The 15,932-nt window shown below is 41.4% G+C and overlaps 1 protein-coding gene and 1 long non-coding RNA gene across 5 annotated transcripts in view; one reads left to right on the forward strand and one right to left on the reverse strand.

Annotated features, from left to right (window-relative positions):
- Window positions 1–3,927: 3,927 nt before the first annotated feature.
- Window positions 3,928–15,471, reverse strand: LOC112960896. Of its 2 annotated transcripts, XR_003251880.1 has the most exons (4): window positions 15,440–15,471; window positions 14,888–14,934; window positions 6,189–6,339; window positions 3,928–4,964 (listed from the first exon to the last, which is right to left on the reverse strand). It is a non-coding gene; the product is annotated as an uncharacterized LOC112960896 (long non-coding RNA). The 2 variants fall into 2 exon arrangements; XR_003251881.1 differs by lacking the exons at window positions 14,888–14,934; window positions 15,440–15,471 and adding an exon at window positions 13,095–13,137.
- Window positions 15,472–15,690: 219 nt separating this feature from the next.
- Window positions 15,691–15,932, forward strand: part of IL6ST (interleukin 6 signal transducer) — a 34,095-nt gene continuing 33,853 nt past the window's right edge. For all 3 annotated transcript variants that reach the window (XM_026055551.1, XM_026055553.1, XM_026055555.1), the window contains exon 1: window positions 15,691–15,771. The gene's annotated coding sequence lies outside the window, so the exon portion shown is untranslated. The remainder of the gene's footprint in view (window positions 15,772–15,932) is intronic.

The raw sequence follows: 15,932 nt of genomic DNA on the forward strand, positions 1-15,932 counted from the left end.
TGATGTAATACCTGATCTGGACGAATCAGCTGATGAAAAGACTGGGAAGGCAGACTTTCTGCTACCACAATTCTTTAACCACAGAGTTTAGACTAAAATTACTGTTTTCTTTCTTATCTGTAGTTCCTAGCCTTAGAACAGAATTGTTTCACTGTGAGTGTAGTAATCTGACTGCCAAGAACACTTCTTACCTAGGTACAACTTGAAAGTAGGTCACAAAATGTATAGTGGAAAGTAGCAGGTTTTCTTTTTGCTGACACTACAGTACAAATGTGAAATACAACACCGTCCTCAGCCCCCTTAACAGCAAACGCCTTCAATGTCAAAATCCAAAACAAATAACAATAACCCGCCTATTTCCTCCACACAGCACAGCTTCTGTTAGACACTACCCTYTTAAGAGTCTTGGCTTTACTGATTTCATAACACTGTTAAGTTGTTAGTACACTTGGAAAGTTTGTCTTTTCCAACCTTGCAACGATACTGGTCCATATGTTTAGAATATAAACGTTATACATGGTACCAGAGGGTATTTTGTAGAACCCTGCTCACTGATGCAAAGCATCATTAGCTAAAATGTAGAGTTAGCCTTTATAACTTAAAGCTTCCACAAGCTCTCATAGTATGCAAATTTGGCACTCTTCCAAACCAGGAGAAAACTTAGGGATAACATTTTTTTGCTTTTTAACAATTCTTATTATCTCAGAGTTTAACACTATTTTGCTCTTCCTGTAAGTTGGAGTAGTTGCTTGCTTTTTAAATTGTATTTGTTGGCCATGGTTAACATGGTTTTCATCAATGCAGAGCCATAAGAGGCAGTAGAGACGACTTGGAGTACTTCTATTCAGGGCAGACTGGCTCTCCAGACTATGCTTGTGCTTTAATGGATTAGTCTGAGCAACACGAGGTAAGATGATGAACAGTGGCATCTAAGAGAGCTCTGGGATCATCAAGAAGTGCAACCATCAAAGAAACCCATTATGAAACATATTATTCCAGTGGTATCTTGTTCCATTATAGCCCCAAAAAAGACATCAGCATTCTCTGGAAATGTGCTGAATGTGAGGAAAATGGAATATTCCTCCCCATCTGCTGGAAATACTCTAAAGTAAATAAGGATGCTAATCATTGGGCAGAAATACTGGAAGCAATTTTTTAAAATAACAAAAAAGCAGACATCGATGGAGGCCCCTAGTTGTCCTACTAGGCTTAGCATTGGAAAGAAATTATAGTTTGGGAAACGAGATCTACAGATAGCTGCCAGATGGTTAATCATGGTTAGTGGGGAACACAAAGGACTTTGCTTGGTGAACAGGCTTAGCAAAACAACAGATGTCCCCAAAACTGAAAAACTTACACATTTTAAAAAGTCTGAAGTCAGTAAATTCATACAGTCTGGTTCACAAATTTAAACCCTTCATTCAGATACATTTCAGCCCTCATTTAAATGTCTGTTGCTGCCTGGTTGCCATGAAAAGCCTTAACAGGCTTATATCCGAGAGGAACAGGGCAGGATTTGGTTCAACTACTAGTAATACAATGACCAACATTAGACTAAGATGATAAAAGTATCAAATCTCATTCTTGTTCTTGCTGGGCTAGAAAGCATTTCCCATACCAACATTAGACAATATAATGTTAGCATGTACCTACAACTGTCATCTCAGGTCTTAGGTACTTTACAAAAGCAGGCAAGCACTATTATGCAGGATGGGCAAGAAGAATTCAAAGAAGTGACCTAATAAACACAATACATTACTAATAATTAGAGAGATGTGTTTGTTTTTACAAGAGAGTGAGCCATATGCCATTTTACATATGTAATCAAAAATGCATGGAAGCATCAGAGGTTTTACTGCAAGAAATAGGGAAGGTTAAAATGCTGAAATTTGATAGGGTTTTATGCAATTTCTTACATTTTTAGTGTAAGGTAAAATAAAATATACTTTTCTTTCTCTTGCAGAAGCTGAAAGTCATGCACTATCCAAAGTGTGTTAAGGCTGACAAAGTCATATGTGCACTGTATCTTTTCAATGATCTCTGTTAGTTATCTTTTTCTCTTTTTTAACTTGAAAATTTGTGGCCCTTTTCAGAAAACTTATTTTGCTATATCTTTTTTTAGCACTATGGTGTGACTAGAATAGGAAGTGGATTTGCTGTGTTTCCTTTCCTCTCAAGCTGCATGTATGTCAGTCAGTCGAGTAGTAGCATCCTGTCCTTGTTTTCTTGCTTACCAATTTCACTTGACAATGACATTCAGGCTTCATTTCATAAGGATTTGGCACTAGTACTGTCATCGATATTTTTCAAAAATCAGGATATTTTCAGTAACCAAAAAACTGGTATTAAAGGCTCAAAATGCAAAGGACCTCTGTTACTGTGACATTTCTTTAAATTTTTGGTTAGATCTCACTCATCTGGGTAGCCCACTTTTGGAAAACTGAAAATGAAATCCTGACCTCATAAAAGACAATGGAAAAAATCACTTCAGTGCGATCAGAATTTCCCCTCATTCCTCTTTTAAACACTAAGCTTTTCTGGGGAAATTATGTTTTCCTGTCTCCATTTGTACATGGGTGATTTTCACATAATATTATTTGGGCTTTATTTTTTTTGTGCACACAACAGATCAAATTCACTTGCAGAAAATTAATTCCATCTGCCTGTGGGAGATCAATTTGTGTGTGCGTGCGTGTGTGTGTATATGTGTGTGTTTTAGTCTCATCTGCAAAAAATGAGATCTGCAAAACTAGCACCTATAAATCGAACTCATTCAACATAGGTACACTGCATTAACAACATGAAGTGTCACATTACATAAGATAAGAACATTACTGCTGAAATAAGGATTTCTCCTACCAGAAACAGGTCTTCTATATTCTAGAACACTTTTTTTCTATATTCTAGAACACTTTTTTTTTTCCTCAATTAACTTTAGCAACATGAAAAAAGCGAAGGATGCTATTGGATCTTGGGAATAATTTTATTTTTGGATAGCAGTGTTTTATAAAGTTTATGAAGTTTGAAATACTTTCACAGTGATCCCAAACGTCTGAAGCTAATTCAAAATGTCTTTCCTGTTATAATTGCAGATAAGTATTTACTCTTTATTAATTTCCCAGGAGCAGTCTGTCTTACAAGTACAGTGACAGGCTTATCCCCACTCCTTGAGCCTCAGTTTCATCCTCCATAAAGTTGCTTCAGAATGGGATCCCAACTTCAGAAAGGGATACCAGAAGTACAGGCTATAACCTTTGCAATCCTTTAACTAATGTTTTATGTCAAGCTATAAGTTAAAGGTGAAATAAGATAATTTTTCTGACGATTCATATTCTAAGCATTTCCTGTCAATCTTTACGAAACAATGGTACTGAGTGTTTAGTTTCCACAGAAATGAAGAGGGGTTGCTAAAGGTCAGCAGAATCCTGCAGAATTTGACAATGGGAGTCCTAGCCAACTGTTATTCAACTCAGCAGCAAGCTCCTATTGATTTAAATGAAATCAAAATTAGGATTAATATACATTTACACTCAAGTTTACTTTTCTAATAGTGGCTGAAGATGTAATTCCTCAGACAACACCCTGACCCTACAGAATTCAATAGCAAAACCCTCATGGGCTTTGCTGGTCTAGGATTTGATGAGCAAGTTTCACTTTCCAGTTCAGGAAACAAACCAGCTAGCCCTTTATATGAAGAAAAAACATCTATGATTCTTGAATATATATTCRTACTGACGAGCGAGTCTGCATATAACATTGCTGCTATGTGTTGACATGCATGTAATACACAGCATGAACCTGCTGACAGGAACCTTCATAGCGTGACACGTACCATCAAGATGGTTTTATGTTATTAGCAGTAAGAACACTGACAACAACCTAGCCATGTTTACTCTGACCAGTTTTGAGAAAAAAACAGTCATAAGGTATTACCAGTAGGACTTTATCTTCTAAGAGCCATCATCCATGATGTCAAAAGACATTCAAAAATCATAAATCAGGGCCTGAAAATCATCTACTAAGATTTTTTTTTTACAGTAATTGTTGGAGCATTATGCTAGGTTACATTTCTTTTCTCAAGAAAAGCATAATTGATTAACAAACAGGCAAAAAGTTCTGTTCCTTGAGCAGGAACATAGCACATACTTATGAATGACATAAAAAAGTATGTCAGTCACCACTTTACAGTTATCAAGCCTACAGTGTGTCAGCTAATAAACCAAATCTTGATCTGAATCCAGCTTTGGATAATTAACTTCTTCCTGCCTGCAAAATCCCCCTATAGAATCAGCTGGATACAGTTTAGGCTTCACATTATTAAACAATTGTTACTTTCATCCCAGATACGGATGAATTCAAACATCTGCAAAAGGGACTTCTTATACATAGAATTAGGACTGCACCTTCTGTCCTCAACCTAGCAAACTCTCCACTGAACATTATGACATCCCAAACTTTTTTTTTTAAGGCTATGAACAGAAAATTACTGCTTAGAGAGGCAAGAACTGTGTGAACACTGAGAATAGTTTCCTCTCAGCCCTCAGATACAAGGGTCAGCAACTTGTCAAAGATTATGTGTCAGATTGTATTTTTCTTTTCCGAACCAGTGGTTGAACTTGCTGGAAGAAACTCAGCAAGAGCCAGGAACTGCTGCTTCCCAGGGGAGGCAAGATCCCGTCACCATATAGTCGATAGCTCATCTGTACGTGAGGTACTAGTTTCTGGCTGCCACTGTTTCTGGCTGTCCCTCTCTCTGCCACAGATGCTTTGTTCAAGGCACCACAGTTGTCAGCTCTGCACCCAGAGAGTAATGTCCAGGCAGTAGCCTATTGATCATGTCTTCCATTTCTTCTCTCTCTGTATCTGCTCCTAGTACTTCTGTCTGTGGTGATGGTTCCCAGAGATTGCAGGCTGTGACACCAGCCCACCTTACCAAATCTTTCCTCCTGACATTAAGACAAGCCCTAGAGAACACCAAATAAAATCCAGAGAGGAGAGTCAGAGAAGAGAAATGTAGTGGAGCAAGAAAGAAAGAAAAAAATTAAGAAAAAAGAGCTAAAGGAAAAGATGAAGGAGGGCCTAACATAAAATACTGCAGAAAAGCAGAGAAACAGCAACTATCAGTTCATTCCTGAGAACAGTGAAGGTTTTAAGAAACCTTGAGCTATAAACAGACTGTAGAGCAACTTTACACCATAATTTACACAACATTTGGGAAGCTTTTCTTAGGAAGCTGGGGGGAAAAAGGCACTTAAGGCTATTTTTCTGCAAAATGAGATGTGCAATACATTCTTACACTAAACATGTAATTGCTCCAATGCAGATGTGTGCTTATTGTGAATATATCGCTGTATTTCCAGGCATTAATGGTTATCTCAGTCTCTAGAAAGTACGCATATTCTCAGTGATGTATAAATTAAACTTGTAATAAGGTATGTATAAACGTAACATCAAAAAGACATCAAGGATCTAAAAAGATATTTGGAATATATTCCAGTAACTCCATAAGTAGTATAAAAAGGACAGAATATGGACTGATAGTCTGGTCTTCAGTGATAAGCTGATGATTACCACAGAATTGTAAAATAATTTAGGCTGGAAGAGACCTCTGAAGGTTCTGTAGCCCTACTCACCTCTCAAAACTCAAATTATCTACTACCTGCTCATGGGAGAAGAGTATACTCAACACATCCAAAAATGAGATCACCCAATTGTAGGCTAATGTTTTCCAAACACTTAATTTAAAAGAATCTGCGTATAACATTGCTGCTATGTGTTGACATGCACGTAATACACAGCATGAACCTGCTGACAGGAACCTAAGAGGAAAATTTTCACATAATCTGAGAATTTTTCATCAAATCAAGCATGTTAAAGATAATTTATTAATCACTAATCACTAACTACTTTATGATTCAAGCTTATCAGGCAATTAATGAGTGACAGCAAGAATTTATCAGAGTTTTTGAAATACATTTATTCATATTGCTAAGGACTGCCTATAAAATATCAGGATGGTGAAAATGTCAACGTCTCCTGTTGAATAGACTATCCTTGGTGAATGAATCACCCTTCTAATTTGTTTTGATTACCACAGACAGTCATATAATGGAATTCAAATAATATATTATGGGCTAATATATTATGGGCAGTAATAAAACAGCTGAGGGAGTGTTAGTGTATCTTACCATAACCATTTGGTTTGTATGTTGCATCTCGTAACACTATCCCTTGTCTGTTATTTTCTTTAATCCCTTAGGACTCCTGATTCTGGGAGAAGGTCTGCATCTTACCACGTTACCACAATGAGCTCCTAGTCCAGACTGGGATAACTGAGTGCTGCAATAAAAACAAAAACAAATCACAACAAATACAAAATTCTGTTCTTGGGAAGTTAGGGTTTGATTACACATATTCACACCAGAATTTCAGATAACAGTGACAATTTCTAAATTGGGGTCTTGGCTCTAAAAACAATGCTTCCTAGCTGAGTGTAACTGATGCTTTTAGGCCTATGATTCATATCTCTCTGGTTTACTCTCTTAATGTAGGTTTCTACTGCTGTTGGCACTACAGAGGAGTTTCAGCACTGGGAAACTGGGCTTGATTTTGCTACACTTTATGCATAACCAGCATCACTTCTGTTTGCTAAATTCTGACTGCAAATTATTTGTTACTGCAGATGGTGAGACAAGGGGAAAAGGAACTCCGTGCAATTTCAGATTTTTGGCAGAATTAGATGAAAAATTGTGTTTTGTTATATATCTGATCAGTAGTATAAATATGGCACACAAATATGTTACTCTAACCAGTTATTTTTCTCACTAAGATGACGCTTTAGAAGGAGCTATTCTGTAGGACTGATTCTGGACTAGTTGTAACAGCTGTATTTAAACTACTGCCAAAGGGAGAAGAGAAAAGAGGAAAAGATGTAAAGGAAGTTTGGCAATGGAAAATGAGAAAAAGAGAGCAACAGAAGATAAAGGAAGAACTCTGAATAAGTGGTAAGGGATAATGGCAAGACAGAGGAAGGAGAACAGAATATAAATCAGAAAGATCAAAAATGTAAAATGCAAAGTAGCTCCTCAAAGGTAGTGAAGCATGTGGGGCAAAGAGAATGTTTACCTCTGTCTTTGTACCATATATACACTCCCAATATGACTTGTATAATACAAACTATTATTGTTTCTTCCATTTTCCAGAGAATGCATAAGTTTCCTAGGTACCTAAGTATAACATTCACTCTAAATCTAAATTATTTAAGACCTGGAGCTGATGGAAGCTATACCACAGTCTAGCATGTCTTAATGATGGGAAGTTATTACCTAAAGCCTATATTCTCCTTTGTTCTCTTTCATTCCATTACTTATTTCAATCTATATACAATCCTTTTGTACTGTAATTTCACGTGCAAATTCCTATGTTCCTTCTTGTATCTTTTAGTGACACACTCACACAAACGTGTCTGGCATGCTCAGTTTTGTCACCATTTTTTCAATTGTTTCTTTTCTTCTCAATTCTTCTTTCCATTCCTTCATCAAATGAGATTGCTACTCTTTCTCCTAAATGTACTCACTTTTGCAACATTTTTCCGATAGTAAAATACTCAGAACTGAATATATTATTCTACACATACCCTTACCTGCTCTAAATAGCATCAATCAACATAAGGCATTGACTATATAGGCAGTAGTGAACCAGGGGTTCTCTAACCCAGAACCTGGCTTCAGTTTTATTGATGAGATTTTCCTTCTGCATGACTCCCACACCCTTTGCTGGTAGCAACAGGCTCCAGCCCTTTGTGTTTTGTAACAGCTCAGCTAGAAAATTTCAAGCACAAAGCTGTCCAGATTCCTTTTATAATATGCGTCACTTTAAAACATTTTAATATATACCATGGCTGACAGCTATCTTCCTGGAAATCGAGTGGTATCTCACTGCATTGATTTCTGTCTAACAGTACAACAGTACTAACAGATACAGCAAGGAAAATCTAGGAAGGATTCGTCTGTAGTTCGACTGTAGTCCCTCGATAGGCACCATATACACTGTTTTTTCAAGAAGTCTTCATCTTGCTATACTGAGAAGTCACAAGCTGTATTATCAGAAAGCATGCTAAAACCAAATAGCTCTTCCAAAGCTGTGTGTCAGCCCTATGTGTGAATTGATAGGAAGTGAATTTACGATTGTTAAAGCAAGTCTAGCTGAACTATTTTCTACTACATACAGGTTCTTATACCACAGTCACCCTGCTGAGTACTTTCCAGTATTAGACAACATAACTAGCACCTATCAAACACAGCAATTTAAAGCACAAAGTTGTTGTTTGTTATTACATCTTCTCTTTGTGATTAGGAATGCATGTGGTAAGAAGCATCTTGTATTAGCTGGTACCTCATTCTGTTTTAGTCGTGGCAGTTCCTTTAACATTGCATTGCTCTATGTCCCTGCTCTCCCTATAAAGAAGCATGCCTCGCACTTGGAAGAAGGATGAAGAGGTGCATGATGGTCCTTAGTGTGTAGGGTCATTCCACTTCCTACCAGCCTCCACACAGACAAGTTTTAGCCTAGGATGGAGAGCTCCACAGTGTGAGGGTGCAAGCACAGTCTGGAGTCAGGCACCCCCACACTGTCCCTGCTACACCCTGCTGCTGAGGACCAAGAGCATGAGCTCCATTTGAAATTCTGCGCTTTGTAAGCCAATCACAAGATGTGAAAAGGCAAGTCAAGCGATTTCATTCGGCATGAACTGGAACATTGCTATAGCCTGTCCAAAACATAAGGAAGATGTGAATAACCATGGCCAGCTGTAATCTGTCTGACTAGGACTGTTCTCTTGCTCACTGGAAATAACAGAAAATATCACTAACATACTTTTTTAAGAGTTCAACATCAGAAAGAAATCCAAAATTACTTCTATATAACACAGACTAAATTGGCTATTTGTATATATGCATCCTACAAAAAATGAGGCTGAACCATGGCTTTGAGTTTTCAGAATGCCTTTTCTTACTGCTGATATCACTTCTGTCAGTCCATATTCAGGTTCAGCTGGTTGTTCTTCATATATGACCTTATTTTGTCCAAATACTGGATTACCTTGGCAATGGAGGACTTATATTTTTTGGAATGCTTATTATTGTCCACAGTACTCATGAAAATCTTTGTGGCCAAATAAGAAAAAGATAATCCCACTCATTCTGACCTCTTCCTCCCCTTTTTCATTAACTTTTGCTATTTCTAGTGTGACCTTCTTGTCCACTATCTGAAACTTTTGCCTCAAGTGTTTGCCCAAAGACACATCTATACAGTGGGTTTGTGTATATAGTGTCACTCTGAAGACTTTTTAGCATACTAAAGTCACAGGCAGCTCATGCATGCGGCAGAAGTGACTGCAGCGAGCCCTCACACCTTCAGCTCACCTTAGCTACCACTCTGAGTCAGCACTTCCTTGCAGTGAGCTGCAATTTCACTCTATTACTCATTCTAACTTAAGTATTTTTGCTGTTTGATTAGTTTCACCCTTTTCAGTATTTTCATTTTATCTCTGTTCTCTGTTATTTCATATTTACTTTCTTTAATTTACAAGCCTTTATATTTTTCTGCCCTTGCTTTACCTCTCTGACTTTTGGACTTGTTCCTCCAGTGAGGATCAGACCCCTTTTTTCTGATGGTGCTGCCCACTGTCTTTTGGGAAAAACACAGCCTAGCAGCATGTTCCATCAGTCAAAGCTTCTAGCCTAGAGCTAACATGACACTAGCTTTACAATTTCCCCCTGAGAAAAACAAGCAGATTGCTAGGTTCAGAAACACTCTGTCAGATGTGCCATTATTTTTCAGCGGGCTCTAAGCAATCTACTTTCTATCCCATATGCGCTCGTACAACTTCATGGTGCTGCTATTTCTGAGAAGCAAGGAGTAATCATATCAAAAGTATTGCTTCAAGCCCTCTTCAACATCTAGTAATGTCTTCAACAGGGATTTCCTGTCAAGCTTATCACACGGGAAATAGTCAACTATCCCCATCTCTATAACTTCTTCCAAGAATCACATTTCTCCTGAACTGCTGATGCTTGTAGTTACAGCTCTACGGATCCTAACTTAATTTTGCAAGACCTTGTCCTGAGTCTCATACTTGAGCAACCTACTCAGCACAGCAATGCCAAAGAATAGGGTGATACTATCACCAGCCCAGGCCAAAGGACCGGTCCTCTCCAGTCTTGGGGAAAAAAAGTGGCTTTTCTTACTGTCAAAGGAAGTCAGAAGACAGAGATCCTTCTTGAGCATCAGGACACTGAACACCCTTGCAAGTCCAAGTTCAGAACAGTGACACAAGCTGAGATAACACCATCACTTCAGTAAAAGGTTTGACTGTGTCACTGAATCTCCTAGATGAATAGTTCCATACTACGATTCAGCCATCTCACAGAAAATGTCTTTGTTTTATCACAAGTCAGAACCACTATCAGTAAAGGGTCCTGCTGTTCAGTTTCTTCATGACTCTGAAAATCTTTCCCAAAAACCCTGCTCTGACAGCGGCCCATCTCTAACAAAGCCACATACATCCAGGACCACGGAACCTCTTCACATCCATGATATATCTATGGGATGGTTCATGTCACAGAATCACAGAATCACAGAATCGCTGAGGTTGGAAGGGACCTCTGGAGATCATCTAGTCCAACCCCCCTGCTCAAGCAGGGTCACCTAGAGCACATTGCACAGGACTGCATCCTTATACCAAGAGAACAATACATTTCAAATAAATCTTTTCCTCTCCATGTCACAGCTATTGTAAGATTCAGTAGTTACTGACTGCAGACTTTGTGCCAACCTGTTACAGAACAGCTGAAATGGTCCAGAAGTAGAGGTATGAGTTCAATCTTAGAGCAACCTCAACAGCATCTCTAGAAATATTTCTACTCCTACAGTCAAGCAGCTGCCTAAAAACCTTTGCCAACCCTTGAATGTTCTTCAAGCAGTATTGCCCATATCCATATTCCCAAGCTATCCCTTTCTTCCTGGGGTTGAAAGAACAGTGTAAAGGCAAGCTCCACCTTCTTAGATCCCAGTTGTGGAGGGTAGGAGCTTCAAAATACCCTACACAGCTCTGATATGAGCACTGAATTGGCTTACAGATTGCACTATTAATGAGCAGATGGACATCTCAAAGAACTTCCAGTTCCTGAAAATTAATTTCCCTTTATTCATGACTCATATATTTAGTGAATTCAATACACTAGCTTATCTGATATAATGCCTAATTCAATACACAGATTAAAATGCAGGTTTGCAAGAACATTGTTTAAAAAATGGCAAGGATTTTGAATTTATCTCAGTATTTGAAATCATTGAAATTACTGGTGTTTATATTACCTATATATCAGCACTGTATACTGTAGTGCATCTACAGTATAATATACAGCAATATATTGTGTATCAGCAGGGAAAAATACAATGCAGAATATCACACTAAACTGAGACAGTCTTTCAGGAAACCATCCATGCACAGGAAAGGCACTTCACAACATACTTGAAGGGCTTAAATGCTTTCTCTAATTGGGATCCCAAATGTCCTGACTCTATCAAACAGAAATGGTAATGCTGTTGACCTGTTTTTACCTGCTTGCACCAGAATATGTCTTTAATGATATCATATGAGAAAAGTTAGATTCTTTGTGTGTTATAGAAAGTACATTCTGTTTTAAAAGGCCACAGTCCAGACAATTTATTTGATATTCCAAGCTACAAGACCATGGGCAGAGTGCAAAAAATTAGAGCTCCTATGGATGCTGCTGTTTACGCCAGCAGAGGTTTCGGCCCAGTGTCTATGACCACAGTTGCAAGTTTCACCTTCACCAACAAGATTCAAAATGATGTATTTATTATTAGAGGAGATGCTGACACAGAACCAGAAATCATTGGAACATGAACAACTCCCCCGTCAGATTAAAAAATGAGGTTTCACAAGAACAAAAACAAAACTTAACCCACTGGGTGATGTAACATAATTGCCCAAAACTTTCAGTCCTGTCTATGAAAGAAGATTTATATGAACCGTATTTGGGGTAGATGACAATCATTTGCAAGGGCAGTGGCTACCCCACAATCCATGCCACAGGTGCAGTCAGTGCTGGTGGAAAATACAGGACTGATTTGTGCCTGCTGTCTGATGCTGCAGGGAAATGGGATTCAACTTGTCCATGAGACTATCTCTACACTTTTGAGGTAGGTATCTTTGAGCTCAGAGGGTTGTGATCAGCGATGCAGAGTCTAGTTGGCGGCCTGTAGCTAGCGGTGTCCCCCAGGGGTCAGTACTGGGTCCAGTCTTGTTCAACTTCTTCATCAGTGACCTGGATGAAGGGACAGAGTGCGCCCTTCAGAGAGACCTGGACAGGCTGGAGAGGTGGGCAGAGAGGAACCTCATGACGTTCAACAAAGGCAAGTGCAGGGTCCTGCACCTGGGGAGGAATAACCCCATGCACCAGTACAGGTTGGGGGTTGACCTGCTGGAAAGCAGCTCTGCCGAGAAGGACCTGGGAGTGCTGGTGGACACCAAGTTAAGCATGAGGCAGCAATGTGCCCTTGTGGCCAAGAAGGCCAATGGTATCCTGGGGTGCATCAGGAAGAGTGTTGCCAGCAGGTTGAGGGAGGTGATCCTGCCCCTCTACTCAGCCCTGGTGAGGCCACAGCTGGAGTACTGCGTCCAGTTCTGGGCTCCCCAGTACAAGAGGGATGTGGCACTACTGGAGCAAGTCCAGCAAAGGGCTACAAAGATGATTAGGGGACTGGAGCATCTCTCTTATGAGGAAAGGCTGAGAGAGCTTGGCCTGTTTAGCTTGGAGAAGAGAAGACTGAGAGGGGATCTTATCAATGTGTACAAGTATCTGAAGGGAGGGTGCCAAGAGGATGGAGCCAGACTCTTTTCAGTGGTGCCAAGCGACAGGACGCGAGGCAACGGGCACAAACTGAAACACAGGCAGTTCCATCTGAACACGAGGAAAAACTTTTTCACTGTGAGGGTGACAGAGCACTGGAACAGGTTGCCCAGAGAGGTAGTGGAGTCTCCTTCCTTGGAGATATTCAAAACCCACCTGGACGCGATCCTGTACAATGTCCTCTAGGTGACCCTGCTTGAGCAGGGAGGTTGAACTAGATGATCTCCAGAGGTCCCTTCCAACCTCAACCATTCTGTGATTCTGTGATCTTCATGCATCTAGAGTTTGCTGAAGGTTCTGCAAGCATGCTGTCATCACTTTCCAAACCTACAGAAAATCTTTGGGAAAGCCAAACATCTTAGGAGAAGAGCTCTCACAATATTGAATACAGCAACTCAGTTGCTTCTGTATTAATGATAATTTCTGTGACTACATAAAAATTAAGTACAATCACAAAAAAAAGTTTTGTTCTTCTGTGCAGCTACAGCTATGTAGAAATCATTTAACACTAAAGCCATAAATTGCCAGTGAAATACAAGAGTTCTTGAAGAATTACAATACGTGTCACATGTGTGTAAGCGAGGCCTGATACAAGATTGGATTTGAAGGGTTTTTTTGTTTTTGTTCTACCAGTTCTGGAAATAAATCAGGAATTGCTTCAGGCTATCAGATTTCGGAATGAGAATGTCACAAGAGGCTGTCTGTTGGCTGGGGGGAGAGGGGAGAGTTGAGCATCTAGTGCTGAGAATGCCGATTTAGCAGCAGAACTCTAGAGACCTTACAGGAGACAGAAGATATGCTGAAACATGAGAGGAAAAACATACATTCTTTTTGCTGAATCTCTAGCCAGCGTCTGGTTCCACTTAAGCTTTTGTTGCCAAACACAGATGATTTTTTTGAGGCTGCTGAAGCAGAGACATACAGACTGAAAATCTGCTAATTATACATTATTCTTAAAATGCAATCCTACATCAATGTAAGCACAAGCACACCTGGAAGCATAATCTGAAGAGAGAACAAAAAGTGAAAAAAATTTGGATGGTGAAGTATTTTTTTTCATAATAAACAAACTGTGAAACTTACTCCCCAGCTGTCACTTGATCCAATATTTTAAAAAGGGTTTGAACAGCCAAAAGTCTGTAAGGGAAGACAGAAAGGACTGGGTCTACTAAGTGCAGAGACCACCAATGGGAGAAATAAGGTTGATAGAAAGACTATCAGTTGTGAATGGGGACATGAAGTAATCAGTTTGAACTGCAGCACAGGAAATTTAGAAAAGACGTTAAGAAAAACTTTGCAATAATATGGTTAGAAAACACTGTAATAGGTTGCCTGGGGAAATGGAAGAATCTTTAACACTGAATATCTTTAGGAATATAGGTTAGATAAATACTTATCAGAAATGAGTTAAGGATAGCTGATTCTGTCTTGAGGCAAGTGGAGGTACTAAATGACCTCTGAAGTGGCCATCCAGCCTCACATTCTGTGATGTACTGAATATACAACATTCTCAGGTATATTGATATAGCAGCAATATAGCAGCAACAATAAGATTAAAAATATTGTTAGTAGCAACAATATTTTGTTGGGGAAATTGAACCACTTCAGAAACTAAACCAAACATAATCAGAGACTGGCACTAAAGTGTGAGGAGGTTATTTTCCACCACCTTTTCCCAAAGTTCATAACTGATTCTCATTAGCAGCTCCTGCTGGCCAGTCCCCTTAGAGGACTAGATGCCCCATGTTTTTGAGCCAATCCACATATTCCTCTGAAGACGTATGCACCTAACTGAAAACAATACAGCTCACATTCCACTCAAGCCCAAAGATAACATAAGCAACATATGGGCAAAGGCCTAGTCCAAAAGTGTAGGGCAGGAAGCAACTCAGGCTTGCGTCGGGAATTTGTGATGCCTGAGTAGAAATAACCTACTTTGACACTCTTACCATGATGTGAGCTTGCAGACGTGGCACTTATACATGTTCTTTCTTATCTGAGAATTGAAAAAATTTAATCTGGAATCAGGAGGATATCTTAAGAGCATACTAGCGCGACTCGTTTACAAAAGCCGTTTTTCGGGACCACTCAAATAAGAAGTGCATGAGGAGAGCCACTGAGGGAACTTCTAGGGAAACCAGGCGCTTCCCTAGACCCGATCACACGAGTGACCCATATTAAGGACCATTTCCGAGCAACGCGGCCCTCACCAAACACCTTTTCTAGGGACTGCTTTTGAGAACACCGTCGCCCCGGACAAGAGCAGGCTCCAGCCTCCCGCAGTCCCAGGGCAGCCCTGCGAGACCAGGGCCGGGCCGCTCGCTCCCGCGGCCAGCCCGGCAGCACGCCGCCAACGGCTAACGGCCGCCAGAAGCCCCCAGAGGCGGCGGCGGCGGCGGCGGCGGCGCCGCTCGGGACGAGCCGGCTTCGGTGAGGGAGGCCGCGACCGGGGGGGGCAGCGCTCCCGTCCCCCGCGTGTCCCTACACGCCCCGAAACACACCTGGAGCGAAGCCGCTGCGCGGCGGAGGGGGGCTGTACCCGCCCCCCCCAGACACCGCCCCCCGCCCCGGCCGCGAGCCCCTCGCGCCCCGCGTCCTGGCACCGGTGGGCGCGTTCCGGGAAGCTCCGCCCCCCTCCGGCGACGTCAGGCGCCCCGCGCGCCAATGGCGGCGCGCGTGGCGGAGGGAAGGGCGTGGGGGGGAGGGGGCGCGGGTGACCGGGCGTCGGGCTGCGCGTGCGGGGCGGCGGCGCGATGGCGCGGTGCGGCGCAGCCGTTATTTAGGGGGGCGCCGCGGGGCGGGCGGCGCCGTGAGGCGGCGGCGGCAGCGGCAGGTAAGGCGCGGCGGGGAGGGGAGGGGAGGGGCGCGGCGCGCCTCGCCTGGGGGCTGAGGCGGTTTTCCCCCTGCTGTCCGGCCCCCTTCGGCCCCGCCGCGGCCTCTGCGCGCCTCTGCCCGAGGGGAGCCCGCTGGGGGGGTGGGGGGCGCGTCGGTCCG

This window comes from Apteryx rowi, unplaced genomic scaffold (assembly GCF_003343035.1).
Source record: "Apteryx rowi isolate R43461 unplaced genomic scaffold, aptRow1 scaffold_1236, whole genome shotgun sequence".
Taxonomy (NCBI): Eukaryota; Metazoa; Chordata; class Aves; order Apterygiformes; family Apterygidae; genus Apteryx; species Apteryx rowi.